Below are 17,691 nucleotides of genomic sequence, written 5' to 3'. Positions count from 1 at the left end.
AAAGCTGAGCGGAGACTGGTGTAATTCTTATTGGCTTTAGTCCACCCTACAAAAGATGAGTATGGGGAGGAGGAGAGGAGAAGGCCCCTTGTGAAGGCACAGAGAGAGTCAGGAGACAAGACTGGTTGATCTGTGGTTCTTCCATTCCCTGTGGGTAGGGGCACAGGTACATTTTAACCCCTTGTGTTGAATACAGGGACTGTGAATTAATTTTCTTGCAAAGTAAGGTTCTGCCAGCCACAATGTTCCTCAGCATCATGGTGAATTACCAGATGCAGAGGTGATAACCTTGTAGGGGTGACAAAAACTGGGACACGCTTCCCTCAGAGCAGGTTCAGGACAGTCGCTCCAGCACATTCTGGAACATCCCAGCTAGCTCAAAGGAAAGAGCTCTGCTGTGGTTTCTTGTGCTGAGGCAAGGGCACAACTCAGTAAAATGCACACCTCAACTGCCCCGTGCCTTATGCTCACGATCTGTCTACATGGAAGGCGGACAGGCTCTGCAAAGTCACTCTCCTGCTTTCACACAGGACAGGAGGAAACACAAGCAGGCGAAGAGAGCTGCATTTCTCGCTCTGCAGATACTTACTGGGAGAGTCATGGCAGTCCATCAGGAAGTATTCACTGGAGTTGGGATAAATCTATGACAATTTACACCTTTTTCAGAGAAGGGTGGAAACTGGGAAAGGCACCACACCTTGATGAGGGGCTCAAAAAGCCAGGCAGCATAAAATAACACTGTTCTTTGCTGTGGCTACTCTTAGGCATCAGGCAGAAAACCCAGTCTAAAGTTAGAACCTTATTAACTTTCACGGCAAAGCAAGAGCTATATTTGTAGGGATCTAGAAAATCTATTTTTGTTTATGTTTTCAAGGCTGTTTAATTACCTTGGTGAGGCTAACAAATAAAGAAACGTTCTGCTGCTTCTGAACAGAAGAGCTGCAGCTAATCCTGAAGGTCTTCCCTTCATTTCCAAGATCCGTGGGTGCGTGTCTTTTACAAATGTGAACTCATTCAAATTTTTTCACCATTTCCCCCACTTTTTTTTTTTAAATCCATTTCACTCTCGTAAGTGTCATAATACAGTGACAGCTTTGATCTTACTGGAAATAGCCACACGTGGGTAAATTCTTTTTCTTGAAATGCAGACTGGGACCTTCCAGAGGTCAAGCCAGAAGGTTATATACATTTGAAAACCTTGTTTAAAAGAAAATCCCTTTGTATGGCTTCTAATATGCCTTTGGATGTGAAACTTGAAATACCTAGCTGTGAAAGCTGTTCTCTGTATCACGATGTTCCAAGTCTCAAGAAAATTGAAGTTCAAAGAGAAGGGAAGACTAAGAGAGTTGGGTTTGTAGCTATGGAACAAGCACTTTCTTTGCCACATCAAAAGGGCTGATAAAAGCAGTCCACCAATTCAGAATAAGAGTACATTATTTGATGTATTAATTTGACAGTGTGCTAGCATTAATAAGAAAATCTTCTTTTTCACCCCATTACAAGATTGATTTTGTGGATTACAGAGGAGCTTAAAACGCCCAAACTACAGCTAATCAAAGTTCTAGTTTATACGAAGGTCATATGTGTCCTCCGAGGTCTGACTTTTACATGTTTTTTTTGAAACTACTAAATTCTTAAGTAGTGAAATCTGACAGAATTTGTATGAAGTCCACAAAAAAAGGGATCTACGTCCCACAGATTTTTCAACATGCTGCAGATTTACTGCAATACATATGGATTCTTCAAGTTACCGACAACAAGGATGCATAAGTCAATTTATATTTTCATTTTCAGAGTGAATGTCATGACCCTACTGTATTGGAACTTTATTTAATTTGGGTGAGGTATGTAAGTGAATGGTGCTACACTGGGAAGTGTAAGTACTGAAGACAAAACACTGTCTAGTTACATGACCTCTGATTCTGGATAAAGAACTCAAAATTGAGTCTCCCTGATACAAAGCCAATCTTTCTTCCCATCATGCTTCTCTTCTCAGGGGCATGTCCCTAAGAGGGGCTTTAGTTCCTAATGATGGAGGGTGTGGGGTGTGTCTCCTTTCTTTTAACTGGGGTGTCAAAGAACACAGGGCAAAGCAGAAGGAGTTCTGCTCCACTAGAGCCAGGGAGGACCCAGATGCTCCAAGGGAAAGTACCAGCGATACCACCTCAGGACAAAGGGAGTTAACAAAAAATTCTGCTTGTAGCCATCTCTGGTGCCGTTACCACCTCTCCCAAAGGAGCAGTAGGTGGGGCGGGATATTAATTTTTTTACAGTATTCTAGGTCTCTGGAAAACATCAAGTCAAAACGAGAAAGGCATCTGTAATTTCTTGCTTTTCCATTTTTGCAATTAAGAAGAGTAAAAAGCAGTGGTTTGTGGCTGTGGGGTTTTTCAGAGACAAAAATAAACGAGCACCATAAAGCAGCACACTCAGATGGGGGCAGACGTACTCCTAGGGGCCTGCACTGAGCTAAACTCTAATTGCAAATGATAACATATGTGCGGTAGTGACACGCGATTCCTCTTTACGAGACCACTCCTGAACTCCTACCAAAAATCCCTCTGTACACCACTTAGAGCTTCAAGACAATGGAAGAATAATGACAGGTCTGTAAAATCTGCTGGAATTGACAGTTCCTATTGTTCTGAAAACTTTTTGTGACGCACAGGAGTTTTTAGATTAGCACTGCACAATGTCAAACAAAATGGGTGTCAAGCAAATCAACGGGCTTTTCACGATTCACTCGTCTTTGTTTTACTACGGTTCCATTTTTATTCTGTGCTTGGTGTTGACTTTGTTGTGTGCACTTGCCATTTCAGATGCGAGTGTGCATGTACTGAAGAGAGAGTGAGAGCTTTCTGACTTGGCAGATGCTCTATATAAGCCATGTCCTAGCATGGAGTAACTTTTCCTTAAAATGTTTCTTTTTCCAGACAAAAATAAGGAACTGTTCTCATTTGAGCTGTTAGTCTCATTTGGAGTTACGACTGTCTGCAATTCATTTGGATGTAAACACAGAGTCACCTAAAGAAGAGTATTTGGTTCGTAGTTTGTGTAAAAGTTGTACCTACTTACTTGAACAACAGGGTGAAAACAAAACCAGAACTGAGGCAAAACTGAAGGCTGGTGGCTTTAGCATCTGTTTACCCGGAATACAAATGACCACAATGTTTCTACTGAAACTGAAGGAGTGTTAAGATCCAGGGAAAGAATGAAATATTAAAATTTAGTATTTCTGGATATGTATAAAGCCTTCCTTCTGGATTTCTGCTCTACATTTCCAGTATAGGCTAACACAAGAGAATGAGGCTCTGCAAGCAGATGAAGGATACACCTATTAAGTTTAAAACCCATGGAAACCAGTCAAAACTTGTGGGATGCCCGTTCCACTCAGGTTTTCAATATTACTGTTGCTGAGGCAAATGGAGAGGAAAAATAACCTGCTGCCTTTACAAAAATCTTGCTCTTCTAAGAAAAATGTAAGCATAAGACTGAAGTTCAGATCAATGTCTGGTGGCTTCTTGTGTAAGTCAATGGAGATACGCCAATTTGGTCTGGCACCAAGCGTTTTAGAAGACATATGAGGCTATCAAACCAAGTGTTTTCCAATGCAACCAATTAAAGCTACTCCAAGACAGCATTTTTTCGGCTTCTGCATCCTTCCAACTGCTGCCAGCACACCACAGCTCTCACTGAAGCCTACTCACTCCTCTGTTGCTGGAACTCTTATAGCCTGGGAATCTGAAATGCCTCTCCCGCATAGATCATCTCCAAGCACTAACGACAAGCAACTGTTCTCTGCACCATCAGGTCAAAAATCTAATGCAAGTGTGCCTTTGACTGCAACACAAATTTTTCTACCTCAGGCACCACTGTGGTTTGAAGCCCTCAGACAGACTGATCCAATGCACTATCCAAAGCTTAGCAGCTACAGGCTGTCTCTCTCCCTCCCCGTCCCCCTCCTTTTATCTGCTAATGCACAGGGATAGACAAGCAAACAAATCCCTTCAAACAAGGTTATGGGAGATATAAGAACTCTATCAGTCACACGGTATTTGCCTAATGCTAGTGACTAAACTTGAGAGGTTTATGTTGTTTGAACTACATCCCTGGAGCCCTAACAAGAACTACAATCCCATCTTAAGAGTTACAGTGACCTTAAAAGATAATGTTCTCCTAGGCTTTCGCATTATGAATCAGAAAATAAAGCAGAAGATGGTGGGTAGAGAATTTAAAACCCCAAGAGGTGCAATGAAGCTTCATTCTGATACATCCCAAATGTGTTCAAAATGACCGGCCTGGAGTCAGGCACAAAGCAGGTGTGCAAGAGTCCAAGCTCTCCCTCAGCTTTTTATGGAATATCTCAGCTTAGATCAAAGCATCCACCTCCAAGATGGGGAGTGGGCACATTTCTTTGCCTAGGCTGCCGTACGTGATGGGATTTTCAGCTACATCAGTGCTAAGTAAACACAAATGAATGATACAAGCCCCTGGGGAAGGTAACATAGCAGCTAAATATCTGCTTTGTGTCAGAAATTTCATTCTTGGCACTTGCATCACTGCTAAACAAAAATAAGTATTGCAATAAGAGCTAATAGTTATCTATTTTTTGCATAAACTAGGAAAAGTGTTTTAAGTCCAGTGCCACAGGATGTCTGCAGCCACCATTAAGGCAACCCAAACATCCCTAGGAAACACAAGAAAAAGTGACTTACATCTATATCTTCAGAAAATGCAATAATTCAAGCTTAATGAGGGGTCCTCCTGCATTTGTGATACATCAGGTTAAACACTCTAAAGTACACAGAGGAGCTGAATATAGCCTTCACCAAGAGACACACTTTCACTGTATTGATGCACTGAATTCTATATTCTGTATTTTTGTAATTTATTTTGATCAAACAGTTATTGAAAACACTGACAATTCTTTTCAGCATCAACTCCGAGGCAACACTGATTCTTTTAATTGAAGGGATAAGCTCTGCGGACACACCTTCCTGCCACAACTTGCAAGGCAGTATCTTAAAAGCAAAGCTGACCAGTTAAGCCATACCTAAAAAAAAAATCACACCCTCAGCCTGAGATTCCCAGGCAGCAATGTGACTTCCCAGCAGCTCCCAATGCCGGGAAAGGAAGCTGTGTGTTTAGTTTTAAAATGAACAGAAGATACCAAAAATGGATCCCTAAAAAGCAGCCAGCTTCATGTGATGTTTGCACCTGGCTTGGTTACTATAAAATTCCTGATACACATGACTAGTTCAGGCACAGAGTGAAAATACAGAAAGTTTTTTCTAAATATTTTTGTTCCTATTTCTGTCCTTTCTCCTATGTATTTTCACAAACCAGATAAGATGACCACAGACTCTGAGAGGGTTAAGCAGACAGCCATCTACAAGCTCCGTCCAGCAAAGCTTCCAGTCTAACGGCAAATACCTGATAAAACATGAACAACGCTGAGCTGAATTCATGGCTGGTGCAACTCAAGTAACCCCAGAGGGTTAAAGAGGGACAGATTTGCACACAGCCACCCCCTTCTCCCCCCCTAGCCGTTACTAAATATACCATTTCTGCTTTACAGAATCAAAAGCAGAGTCCCAACAGGCAAAGGAATCAACTTCTAACTCATGCCCCGCAATGGTGAAAAGGGAAACTCTCCACACTTTCCATGTACTCACCTGTTTCATCAACAAACAGGAAAGCTTTTGAATTAAATGTCTTTCAAAAGCCTCCTCCACAGAAGAAATTAATTTAAAAAAAAAGAACATAAGGGGCAGGAAAAGCAAGGCTTCTCTGTGCTAAGCATAGTGATGAATGACAAGCAACTCGTGTTTTCTTGGCTCGGGGTCTGAGCTAGTGTTTGACAAACCACTGTAATAACGTGCCTGTTATTATCATACCGACACTACAAATGCTGGTGACTACATATGGGCACTTTAGACTTTTCTGCCTGCAATATTCTGCTCCGTGTGGTTTGCTTTTCTTTTCAAACACAGAGGTGTTCCGAAGCGCCTCAGAGAATACAGCATCCTTCCACAGACTAATCTTAATTAGGCTAAACAACCAACCAAGGCAATGCAAACAGCTAACTAGTTTGTCCGATGCCCGAGACCATTAGGAAGAACACGCCTCGCTGCATGCGAAACAAAATCGAGAAATCCTTCGCATTATTTGCGGTTGTTACTAATTCGCTTTTCCCATTCCTCAACACCATTTATTCATCTGTGCCCAGGCTGAAATAGCAGGATAAAGTACACAGATTTACTTACAGAGATCCCGTAGCTCCATCGTTCCCGATGACAAATTCGCCTCCCACACGACAGCGAGTGAATGACTTAATGCTGCTTTTTGCGGAAGGCACAATGCGCGCAAGCGGCAGATGGTCTCCGACGAAGCTCTCTAACGAGATCCGTCCTCGGCGTAGCCATGTGAGAGGAGCAGACCCCCTCCTTCGCACACCTTTGCCTGCTCTCCAGTCCGCCGGGGCGAGCGTGTAGCTTTACTTATGTTGCGGGTACCCAACGGGCAGTCGGGCTCCCATTGGCACGGCTGGGCGGCAGCAGCCAATCGCAGCCCACTCCTGTTTCGGGGAAACTCCTGCCCATTTATTTAGCATCTTGGGAGACCATATTTCTGAGGAAGAGCACCGCTCCCCTAGCATCCTACCATCAGACGAGGGGGAAAATAAATAAATCAGGGCTTTCCATCTCTGGGTTTCCCCCTTTTCGCCTGCCAGTTTTTTCCCAGGGCCCCGACGCTCACCCGGAGGGAGCGCGGCAGCGTCGGTGGGGACCCAGCGCCCGCGTCCACCTTGGTGGGGGCTGCGGGGGAGCGCCTCGGAGCTCCACAATTACTCGCTCCATTGTCATGGAAACAGCCTGGATGCAGCGGGCTGGATTTGTGTAGCACATCTGCTGCCAGGCTCATAATCAACTGCAATCTCATCTTTTTTTTCCTCTGCTCTCACTGCTTATTTGATTGTGAGTTTGCTTTCTCTTTTCATACACGCTGGGAAAGTACACGTAGACAGAGCTGTGCACACGTTGACTTTCTCCCTGTGCAAATACACCGTGTTACGTGTATGTATATGACCATGTGTACACAAGAAGTAATCACTCATATGCATGCATTTCTTAAGGAGGTACACTCCCCTGCGCACCCAAGTAACATCCATACTCGTATTTCAAGTTTGAATAACAGACTAGCACAAGGCAAGACTACTATTCGGGCCATCAAAATATTACATTGCACTTTCCAGTTCCATAAATTGCATCTGTCTGAAATGAGGTCAAAATCTGACATGACTATTATGAAGCTTCCTAAGCAATCTGCTGTTTTGCTAGTGGGCTTCCAAAATTATATCTGGCATACACAGACAGTGACCTGAGTCTTCAGGCAACTAATTCTATACTACATGTTCCCTTTTCTGCCCAAGGTCTGGGGAAACAGGTCACCAGGAAAACTTCATGTGCAAAAGGGTTGTTATCTATGGGTATAAATCTCTGTGCTACCCCCGACAAGGCAAGAAAGGAGAGACAACTAGGTCAGTAGAGGAAAGAAAGCAAATGGACATGGCAGTTTCGGGGTAATTTCTAGCTGCTCCTTAAGACTTTCTCTGGGATACCTCAACAAATCTTTCATCCTTTCCATGCTTCTGTTACTGAAACTGCAGAATGGGGAGAATACCTAAATACATCAATTTATTTTACAAAGATAAGCCCAGACTATGAGACACTGACATAAAACTATAATGGTGTTAGAGAAGAATCTCACATGGAAAAAGGAGGACCTGTTCCATGCTTACTTCCATTTATTTAACTAAAAGAAGAATGAATGTTCTTCTGAAAAAAAACATTCCTGTATTGCTGTAATAATAGAAAATCACTGCATTAGCCGTTGTAAATAGTGGTGATTTAAAATGCATCGTGACAGAACCTTGCAGGTAGATTCCTGGATCTCCTTGTATAATAAAGGCCACTCTCTGTTAAATGTCTTCTGTCAGCCTTCTGTGGGCCTAATCCAGAGTCCAGGAAGGTCTTTGAAGCCTGTTGGTCTAGTGCTCAAGAGCAAAGCCAAGAACAGACAGCTATACCGGGATCTGGCTTTTCAGGGTATCTGTCACTCAATTATAATTTTCGACAGAGAAATGAGCTTTTAAGAGAATTGTATTTTTTAATGGCTCAGGATGTCATAAGGATTCACTTATTGCAAAGCTGTACAATTTCTGGCTTTTCATTTTTCTTTAGAGCAGCACAACTTCCTACTTCCTATAGCACCATCCCTATAACCATTACCCTGAGCTTGCAGACTTTTGCGGTCACTCTTTCAGTTCTGCAACATTAAGCAATGCAAAGACGTTCAATATGCATTTTAGGGGAAAGGGGGCTAATTAAAAGCCTGGATTTGTTGACAGGATTTGCTGGGAAAAAAAAAAAGCAATCTATGCAGTTCCATCTCTCTCCCATCCCTCCTTCCACGTAAATCACAACTGGGAGAGGGTGGTCTGAGGGTGTGGAGCCGATCCTGTCATTTGCATGTGAATGAAGCAGCAGCTCAGCAGCTCCAACATTCATTTCGCTAGCTGTTATTGCCGTGTCTTATGGACTGTCAATATGTAGAGCTTAAGATAGTCACACAAACCACAAATAAATATATATACAATGTTCCTGGACAATGAAAAACAACTGTCACATTCCTAGTCAGTCTTTATACTCAAATTTGTTTTTTAAGCCGATACTAAATTTGAGAGCTTCCCAATCAAATAAATTATTCCTTTCTGTTATATGATATACACAGAGTTCAAAACTCACCATTGGGCTGTACTTTGTTAAACAATACAAGCCAATTGCTACAAGCAAATGCAACTTTGAAGTTTCTGGAGAAACCTTGCCTTGGTCCAGTTTCCAAAACTCTTCATCTGCACTTCACCCACTGACAAGAAGACTGCGCCCCATGTTAGGGCAACCAGTCAAGAACTCAGAAGACCCATTTTATGGTCTCTTCCTGTCACAGGAAAGGAACAGAAGTATCGGAGATCTTTGCTTCTGATGGCAGCATGCTGTTGGATTTAACTTTAAGAAACCTCACCCTTCGTCACCTTCTTTTCTTAGTAATATCCTCCATAAATTGCATTTCTTTTCCTCCCAAAGCTGTGGTACAAAAATAAACAGACAAATAGGAAATGCTCTGCACTCTAAAGCAGGACAGGACAAAACCACCTAAAAAAGCTTTTAAGGGAGACCAAAAATTCAAGGCTAGAAAAATCCAGGCAATTTCAAGGTGGCACAATAAATGAGATTTGTGAAAAATCTTCTAAAGCAGCAGGATAAAATGATGTTGTTCAACCAAAAGGATCAAAGTCTTCCAGGAAGGCTTCACACCAAAGCTGCTACTTGCCAATCTGACAGCAACTCTTGGCAGTGTGCTGTCATGGGCTAAGACCTGTTTGTGTGTGGGAGCTGAGGAACAATCAACGGTGATATAATGCTTACTCATCCTTCCAGATCGTGGGTTTTACGTTTTTTTTTTTTAGCCTAGATACTGACACGGTGAAGATAGTTAACCTACTAACACTTCCCAAGTCACAGACTCACTGGTTGGCTCCCAGTGACTCTTCTTCCAGTGCCATAAATTATCTGCCAATTCACAGTAAATTCTCCAGCCCTTTCAAACGTCCATCTGTAGAGGCAGATTTGCACAAGGAACAGCTAGTCCTACCCATTTATTCCAGGAATTCCTACAGATTTCCCTTCCACATCTGTATTCTTGAAATGGCAATTAGGACTTAGGCTGGAGATAACATACAACAACATACAAACAAATAGTTCAGAAACATTCAAGGCCACATTTCACATTTAGTTTGGTTTTCCCCAAATCCTAGTATCAGAAAACCTTATGCCTCCTTTACCAGAAGACTCCTACACTTTATTCAAACAAGTAAGTGTTTATGTTCAGTTGGTTGTTTTTCATTAATGCATCTGAAAGAAGTTTTTGGATAGCAACACATAAGCCAAATTAAAATGAAAATGCTGGGCCATAGCATAAGGAGATACCTGTCGTTTCTGCCACTTAAGACAGCCTTACTACAAACCACAGAGCTTATCTGACTAGGAACACCAAGTGATATATAAGCTGCAGAAAACACTGTCAGGAACACAGCTTTGCAAAGCAGATTAGACATGACCTTCAGAGGTGATCTGCCACCATAGCACCCAGCAAGGTCTAGATGTATTACAAAACCACAGAACCTTTCATTCTGCGAAGCATGGATGGATTTGATTTCCACCATCCAAGCAACAGTGTGCACATTCAATATTCACTACCTTCTCCTGTCCTTTGAACACAGGGAGCATTCAAGTCTTTTCCTACACCCTTCTGAGGATGCATACATATGTTAAAAGCCTTAGAGATGCAGGGAGATGCGTTAAAGAAAATCTCCACTTGTCTTATACAAATGCAATAGAGCCTTTCATACAACAGTCTTGGACATAGACAACAGCAGTCTGGGTGTTGACTATCTAAGGGTGTTGAATCTGCAATACTTCTTCATCTTCTTTGACAGCTGAAGTTCTTCAGCTAAGCCAAAGACAGCCTACAAACAATCCTGAAATTGGCTACAGGAACTGATATGAATATTTCTCAGTTTTCGTATTGCTAAACAATTACACGTAGTCTGAGTGGTGAAAAGAGACTTCCGAGTCTAGACAGCATAACTGTAGGCTCCATTTCCATCTCCAATGTTAACTCCAGGAAGATCTAAAATGCCTCATGTTTAATGCAGAGCCAAAATATCCCTATCTTAAAAAAACCCAAAAACCAAACAAAACCAAGAAAGCCACCGCAACCGCATATAAGAAACTTGGTGTAAAAAAAGGAAGAAAGAGAAACTGAGTTGCTTAGAGTAAGAATATTCTGTCACAGTGAACAGATTTGAAGTTGGATAGATTTTGATACACACTCACACACAAAAAGAGTTATTTCTAACCTTGACACTAGAAACATGAGAGCCCTATCTGACAAACAAGCTCAAGTGAGGTTTAGGTTCGGAGGCAGTGTCATAAACGATCATAGTTAGTTTGTCTTTGTGTAAATGTCATATAAAAAAAATCCCTTAAAATACACAAGCCTTGTCTGCAAACCTTTAAGTCATTTCAAACGTACAGAGCAGCCACATAGCATGAGAGGGCACTGAAGAATTTCAAATCAATTATAATAAATCCAGACAGGAGACAGAAAAAGGTTTCACAGTACGCATCATCAACCTCAAGACTCCTTACGTAGCACTCTTAAGTACACAACTGCAAGGGCCATAGAAATCACCTTGTGAGTTTTACAAATTCCAGTGTGTTCACCCTGTATGAGTGCTATCTGTCAAATCTATCACATATTCATCATCTGCAGTTGGCGTTAGGATTTCCCTGCTCCTTCCTTTGCTCACTATGTTCAAATGCATATCTGAAGTTTGTATCAAAAACCTCTCTCATTCACTCACTCAGTTTGGAGCACACATGGCCAGGACAGAACTATTTCACATCGCTGCAGTGTTTTAACTGCAATATTCTTCTACCTTTAGCTACTTCTCCAGCTCGCGCTTTGCACAGACTGCCAAACAAGCAACACAACCTGGATTTATCTGCAATCCAAACAGTCTGAGACTTCCTTTTAATGCTTCGTCTCTACAGGATGGGAACTGAGGAATGTACGTTGTCCCACTAACACTGCTGAAACAGAGTATGCCATGTACATCTTTGGTCTTGCCTCTCTTACATGCATGCATGCTCCCCTCCATCTTATTCATTAGTGCACTGCAGTTTTCTTCTTCTAGAAGATGCTGATTAAATCTCTATTTGATCATATGAAATGGCAACAGAATTATTTATTTTACTTTTCAGCTTTTAACAAGACCAAACAACAATATGAGGGACAAAATAAAGGAAAAAAATCATCTGTCTCAAGTATCTGAACTTACTCTGATGTTGTCACAGTTCATCATTTAAATAATGATGTATGATTTTTTTTTCTAATTTGTTAATTACACAAATAGGTACTTAGGAACTACTTAAACAGGAGATTATTTACCCCGTTGACTGTAGAAGTCCATGTGTCAGCACATCTGCTGCACAGGAAGATTAAATCTGTTCACACAAAACTCATGTGCTCCCTTGCTAATAGGGAAGAGGTTAGTAGTGTGAGACCTGAAGCAGGGGCTTTGGGTTTTATTCAACAGGCCCTTAAGACTGGAACAATAGATGATGTTAGCAAACATCTTTAGATTTCTAAAAACTCTGTATATACTTGCCTAGGCACTCTGGAAAAAAGAAATGAAGATTTCAACTCAGGAGAGTTTTCTACAAGCATGTTTTAATTTCAAAAGCTTCTGCTCTGTGTTATTCACGAGTAACAATCAGATACACAGCAGCCTTTAGAGGAACTGTATTAGTGTGATTACGCACCTTAAAGAACAGAATGACAATGCTGGTTGATGGTGTTTAGGAACAGTGTACTGAAAACAGCTCAATTACAGAGCTATCTTTGCCTTGGTTCACCTTCCCAGCTGCTGTTGAAGGACCTCTAGACCATTATTTTAACAGCTGTTGATGAGGGCCTGTCCACCATTTATCACATTTATTCCACACTACTTCTGCATCACAGCCTTGCAGAATCAGAAGATTCTGGAGATGCAGAAAGGGATTGCCAAGATCACAGTTAATGAGAAGAACAGAGAACATGAGTCGAGTCTCCAGGTCCAGCAAGTGCACAACAAACTTTCTCGAGAAGAACAAGCTCTGTCTGCTTCTATCTCACACTGGCATGAAAGCCAAATAAAGGCTCAGATAAGCTGAATGAACAGTTAGGGCTGTTTACCACGTAGTTATTTTTTTGCAAGTATACTCTAATAGGAGCAATGCACCAAGTGGACACTTAGCTTTAGTTAGAAAGGGCCATACCCTCCATACCCTCAATAGGGCAATTCAGAGGACACAAAATGAGCTACTGACACTCTTATTCATTCCCTGCCAGTCTCTGGCAGTTCCTGTGGTCTTCAGAGCCTCCCTAGGTTAAGCTGGGCTTTGCAAACATCCCCTTCTCAAAGACATTAACAGTCACTTTTTCAAGCCGTGTACATGGAAATGTGCAGCCAAATATACATACCCCAAACACATGTCACATGCACAACAGAAGCGTGCCCACACACGCCCATTCACAGCGAAATATGGTATAAATAACCTCACTATATAAATAGGCTTGCTTAAATGAAATCTCTTGCTTAAACAAGGCTGACATAAATACTCTTTTTATGCTGCCTGTTGCGTCTCATGTTTAAGTCTGGAAAGTGGCAACCATGTTGGAACAACGGGAGAAACCCCAGCAAAGCACATTAACACCCCACTCCGAAAGTCAGCAGATCTGAAGGACATGTGTGCTCAGCATACTGACGTAACCTATCACTGGTGAAGACTTTGTGAAAAGGTAGGCAACTTCTTTTTGTGTCTGTCTCTGTGATAGCAAGATAGATAAATATTAGTAAGAGAGGCAATAAGCAATTGAAAACAATCAGAGGAGATCCTCAAGCACTAAAGCAGCAGCCCACACAAAAAAAATAAACCTTGCATTCTCAGTTGCAAAAAAAGAAAAAAAAAAGAAGAAGGAAAAAAGTATTAGAAAACGAAAATTAACTTTCCCCTCTTTCTCTGCATCTTTGGATGGACACCAGATTAATGTCCACACTTCTCACTATGCTCACGTCTGTATTCATCAATATGGTTTTATGGATATTTTCTGTCTTATCCTTTTCAAAACATTTCAAGAAACTGTTAAGACTGTTTTCTCTGAAGATGGGTAGGAAGGACCGGCTGTCAGAAAGGACTCTCTGAACCTCCCTCCAGCAACCCTACTTCACATTCAGCCCACACACCAGGCCCAGCTCCATCAGTGTTCTGGCTCATTTTGTCAGGGCTGTTGCATCTGCTCAGAACCTTCCTTCGCACTAATGAGTCTCTCTCTAATCGATCTTCAGAGTACATATTTCTTCAGTCTCAATCATCTACGAGCTAAAAATGCTGTCAGTACTGCGGCATAGCCATGCTTGCCATCTCAGAGGCATATCCCACCTTGTACTCACTCTTTTCATTGAACTCTCTGCTCTTTGCACATGGTAAGTGTAACGATTACTTCATCTTCCAAGCGAAGAGACAAATTTATAAAGGTCAAGCAATGCAGAGGCAGTTGCAACAGTGAGTACAAACTCTGAAGTTTTCTTTTCCCTTAATTCCCCAGCCTCTGAAGTACAAACATATTTACAGTGCTTAGCCAGTAGTATCTCTACCTGTTACATTACCGCTTAATTCACGGTTGGACCGTTTTCATTCCATTAATGCTTTCCTTTAAAAACATTTCAGAATTGGTTAAAAAAAAAAAAAAAAAAAAAAGATAGAGGTTTAAAAAGATTTCAGTCTTCCTTAATCATGCAGGGATATATTTTCAAAGCAGTATGCCAGGAGTATCCCACGTGACTCCCATTCATGTTAAAATTAGAGGCACCAGAATAAACCCCATATGCTGCTTTGAAAAGGTACTGCAACGTGTCCAAGGAAAATTTCCACAGCTTAATGGTGCTTGCACAATTTTTCTGCCTGCTTTTCCTCCTTTGATTCCTGAATATATTTTTAACAGCCCTTTTTTTTTTTTTTTTAAATAACACTTTGTACTACTTGGAAAAATAGAAAGAAGCAATTTGCTGGCTATCTTGATTCCTCTGCAGCCCTTTTATTTTAAAATTATCAGTTTAATCAGAATAGCTTTGCTCTGTAGTATGCAAAGCTTCCAATATCACTCCTTTTTGTTACAGTCACTGTAGACAACCTTTCTACTGGAGCCGCAGCCCGCAGTGAGGTCTGGCTGCCTTCCACACCTGAGTTGTCCTGTCCAGCAGGGCTCAATATTTCTGTGTTAGCCTAAAACTAAATTTCACATCTGGATAGCAGGGAACTTTTTTTCCAGAAAGGCTGAGGCATAGTCTCTCCTTGGCAATAACAGCACCGCTGCTTGTACCGAAGTCAGGCAACGTTTCTACAGGTTTCTGCATTCAGGGTCCCAGTCTCACATGTGGATCTTCTGTCCAACACAGAGCACCTGTAACGTCTGTGGCAGCTGCAGAAGCCCACCCACCCAAAGCCACCTGCAGTGCTGGCCTTGCTGTGAGCGCAGCTTGTCCTGGTTTGCCTTGGTAATCACAGCGAGCATTGTATATGCTGCGCTTACATATGCACATACTGATAAATACCAGTTGATCATTAAATTTGTCATTTATAACTATAGTCATCCTGGTCATTTGAAGAGGAAGAGAGAAAAAATTTTAATTTCTGACAGCTCTGGTTCTCTTGTCATTACTCTCTAATTTTTACTGCTTACTAAAGCTGAGCATTAAAGATTGTGCACAGCAAGACACCGTGAATGCCATCTCCATTTTTTCCTCATCCTTCTCATTACTGTTCCAAATTGCAACACATTTTCAGTTCAGTCATTTAAATAAAAATGCAGCAAGTACCGCATCTAACCACTTCATTACTTTAAACTTTAAAGGATGTAAACAAAGGGAAAATGTTTTGCTTAAATGTGGAAGGTGCTTCCACCACGGGAAAAAAAAATACGTCTCCTTGCCAACAGAGTTGCATATCAAGACACGTGAAAAGAAACCAAGATAGGGTTGTCCTGTTATTAAAGCACTGAGAAGTGAGGTGTGGGCTAAGTTCCCACCTCTACCACTAATTTTCCAGGCAACAGGCAGCAAGATATCCAATTAAAAATCAGTGAACATCACTTTTCTCCTTTTTTACCCTTTGTATGTTCTGTCAATTTAAATGGTGGTCTCATTTGGTCAGAAACCTATGCTTAAAAGAAATATGTGAAACTTCCCAGGATGGTGGAGTGTCAGCTTGCATATGGAGCTAGAACCTGTAAGCAATGGAGCTTTAGCTAAAGCAGAGGTCTGTGTACAAGACAAGCACCTAAAAAAAAACCTACAAAAAAAAAAAACAACAAACCAACCACAAAACAACAAACATTCCCAAACCCAATCCACTAGTAGGCAAACATTGCTCTGCAATTGCTACACACATTGTCTGCTTTAAGCACTGGGTCTCAAATACACTAACAAGTTACTGTGGTTAGACAAGTTACGTTAGCTGAGCTGCCATAGTGGCTAGTGGTTAAGAATTTAGTAAAACATACTTACCTAAATGTTAGCAATAAAATTTTGAGGAAATGCTTTTGACCTTACATTTCTGAAGGAGCTTGAATACTCCTGAGTAATAACAGTTCAGCTGTCAGAGCTAAGACAAGTTAAAACTGCTTTAAAGGGGTCACTGCAGTTAATGGGGAAAGCTTGACTTCTTAAAAGCGGCTACTGCATCCATCACAAGGATCTTTGCACTTTCGTTAACATTAGAAAAAAAACCATGAAATTGACTGATGCCGCATCTGCGTTTGTTTCAGTGGTGATTAATGACAGGAATTACTATTTCTCCCTGTTACATATGGGATAAGAAAGTAGTTTTCACACATAAAACTACAGAATAATTCAGGCTGCTAGAAAGCTCTAGGCATCATCAAGTCCTGCAGACACAGCAGAGCTAACCTCAAGCTTTAATCAGGTTGCTCAAGGCCTTTTTCTGAGTGAGTTTAGAGTTTCTCCAAGGATGAAGATTCCATAATCTCTCAGTGCAACCTGTTCCAGTGCTGCACCAGTATCAGTAGTTGGGAATATTTTATCCTTCCGTCCTACTGCAACTTGTCTTTTCTGCTTTCTTTGAAGGGTATGCATCTCCTCTACAGCTTTTTGTTGATAGTGGAAGAAGATACAACCAGATCCTCCCTCCTCCTCAAAGCCTTTTCCAGGATGAACCAATCCAGTTCCTTCACATTCCCCTTGAACGCCCCATGCACCGCCCTCCTTAATCATCTTGGCAGCCTTTTGCTGAAGTAGCTCAATTTCACCTATCTCTCCCCATTACTGGGGCACAAAACTGGACACAGTCTTCCAGCTGCTGCCTCACAAGGGCCAAGCTGGGGGAATAATCCCTTCCTTTGGCCTGCCAGCTAACTTTAGCTAATGCAACCCAGCATGCAGTTAGTCCACATCACACAAGGGTGCACTGCTGATTCACGGTACTCATCAACACAGCGACCATCCTACAAGCAAACACCTACAATTATATTTGTAAAACATGAAATTAGTCTTTTTGAGTCCTCGGTTTGCATGGGCAATCACCTATCCTCAGCTTGCTGTGGTGCAGAAATTAATATCAAAGCCCTGGCCATCATAAAAAATCAATACTAGACACTGAAGTGTTACTCCAGTACTAAAATCAAGAAGCGTAAAGAAGGAAATTAGAATCATCAAATTCTTTCAAATGATAACAACTAAAGCAAATTGCATAGCTATGAAACATCCTGTTCTCTGGAGCTTAAAAGCAAAAAGGCAATAAAAAACCCGTAACCCATGCAAAGCTAAATAAGTTTTAGAGAGATTTTCTTTCTTTTCTCCCCAAGTAGAACCACCAGTTTAAAGATTTTGCTTTAGCTGATACCTACAGCAAAGGGCCATTTAGGCCATGTATACAACTGAAGTCATTTGCCTACTGCAGACATACAGTACCTTCTACTTCAGGTTTATCACCCAGATTGGTGGAGATA

At 41.5% G+C, this 17,691-nt stretch overlaps 1 protein-coding gene across 6 annotated transcripts in view; it reads right to left on the bottom strand.

Moving 5' to 3' along the window:
• ELMO1 (engulfment and cell motility 1) overlaps window positions 1-17,691 on the bottom strand; it is a 317,094-nt gene that overhangs the window by 78,144 nt on the left and 221,259 nt on the right. Inside the window, exon 1 of one of the 6 annotated variants that reach the window (XM_086742958.1) lies at window positions 6,267-6,455. The exons of the other annotated variants lie outside the window; for them this stretch is intronic. The gene's annotated coding sequence lies outside the window, so the exon portion shown is untranslated. Of the gene's footprint in view, window positions 1-6,266; window positions 6,456-17,691 lie in introns of those variants that run through there. 6 annotated transcript variants of the gene reach the window in all.

The sequence above is a fragment of the Chlamydotis macqueenii genome, chromosome 2, assembly GCF_036417535.1.
Source record: "Chlamydotis macqueenii isolate bChlMac1 chromosome 2, bChlMac1.mat, whole genome shotgun sequence".
Classification (NCBI taxonomy): domain Eukaryota; kingdom Metazoa; phylum Chordata; class Aves; order Otidiformes; family Otididae; genus Chlamydotis; species Chlamydotis macqueenii.
This window is presented reverse-complemented; position numbering and strand designations above follow the sequence as displayed.